Below are 1,952 nucleotides of genomic sequence, written 5' to 3' on the forward strand. Positions count from 1 at the left end.
TTTAATAAAATATAGAAATAATAGAAGATGAACTACGCGAGAAACTGCGGTCGTAAATATTTATAACAAAACGTTCACAACTATGTAAATAAATCAAAATTTCAAAACACATTCCACAAATATTTAATACCTGTTGTATATTATATTGGAATGTTATTCCTTTGATGATCGATGGTTGTTGATGAAACCAAAAATAGTACAAGGTGCCTCTGAGAAAAAGTATCCGAGATTTTCAATACATTTTCCTCAATATTAATCTTTAATGAATATTATGGTTTATTATTCTTTCATGAAAATATATCGGAAAAATAGATGAATATTTATTTACGAAAATTTTATGGTCGAAATTTAGGATCAAAACATCAATTAAAATGTCATATTTAGTTATTTCTTGTATATTGATTCTAGTTATTATTGTATAATCGGGTAAAAAAATCTTATAATAATAATAATATATTTGAAATATTGTCTACTGAGACTCTACCGAAGTAAAACGGAATAAAAAAAAACCTTGTGGGTTTTTCAGAAATATACAAAATTCTATATAAGTATTAAGTACCTACGTAATGAACAAGAATCAGTTAATTATACATAACACATTTATTGTTTTACCACAGATAAATTAATACTAAAGTATACTATACCGACCACAGATCACAGAAATACCGACTGACCTAGCGAACTTTGTACCAACATAAAAACGTCCTTATATAAAGTATCATATAAACCAAAAAGAACATTACTTACAGTCGAATGAGAACCTTCTCCTTTATTGAAGTCGGTTGAAAATTATCAAGATCGTTAAAAATTTAATAATTTCACAGCTCAGTGGCGACAAACCTTGTCACACGTGTTTTCGTATTATGAACCTATTATCATTACCTTTAATTTACAGTACCTATTGGTTCTGAAATCTATATATTTTTATCATAGAAAGTTGAAGAAAATCAAAACACAAATGGTTCTAAGAACTATAAACACCCACTCTATAATTGCTTTTCCTGTGTTTCACTGGCTGTAATTTCTCAATTACGCGGTATGTATTTTGTATTTACCCTATGTTTATTTAACAGTAATTGTATATTTTTTTTCGTACGTAGCCTTATTCTAGTTCTTGTTTAAGTATGTAACTTTCGCACTACCTCTTTTAGAACTTTATGTTTTTACATTTCTCGTGAATGTGACTTTCCTAAACATTTTGAAATGGAAAATTGTTTATTTTTTCAGGACCATTTTAAACATAACTTCCTTTTCATGTAATCAAAAGAGATAAATTAGGCAGTCAGGACATGCCTTCGGTTTCTTACTTATAATATGAAAAATAGATCTAAACACAACAATATCAGTAGTTCAAAAATAATACTAAGTCACGTAATTAAAACACCACAATGACATTTTTTTTTATAAACCAACCAACGCTTTTTTCTTATCTATGCTTTACGTTTTTACTACGTCAGTAGATAATAAAAAGTCTTCTTAATAAATGATAATTTACGTATGTGTTACGTGACACCGTGAAGATTTAGTTATCCATAATTGACGCGAAATTTGTATATGTACGCACATACATATAAATTATAAGTAGATATACCTGCTATTGTGACGCACACAACCAAATTTCGCTCACAATAAGTTACTCACGATATTCAGATTAATACCACATAATACGATACGCATACCATTCGTAAAATAAACATACACGTGTACAATATTAAAAAAATCTTCTTTAGCCATAGATTAACTAAAAACATCACCGATTAAAGAAATATTCAGGTTAAAAAAACGGATTTACTTCCCAAAAGCGCTCTTGAAATCCGTCACAATTTACATAAACACGAGCTAAGAACACGAGTAACATAACGCAAACATGGAAATGCTATAATATTTTCATCTGGATCGTTGTTTGTACATGCGCAGGCGCCGATTCATATATCGTTACAGTCCCGCGTCGC

General features: G+C 29.1%; 1 long non-coding RNA gene across 1 annotated transcript in view; it reads left to right on the top strand.

Annotated features, from left to right (window-relative positions):
- LOC149477658 (uncharacterized) overlaps positions 1 to 1,952 on the top strand; it is a 310,772-nt gene that overhangs the window by 272,102 nt on the left and 36,718 nt on the right. The gene's annotated exons all lie outside the window — the stretch shown is intronic.

This window comes from Colias philodice, chromosome 24 (assembly GCF_061535455.1).
Source record: "Colias philodice isolate Cphi_HAF_F1 chromosome 24, ilColPhil1 Martin Lab GWU primary, whole genome shotgun sequence".
Taxonomy (NCBI): domain Eukaryota; kingdom Metazoa; phylum Arthropoda; class Insecta; order Lepidoptera; family Pieridae; genus Colias; species Colias philodice.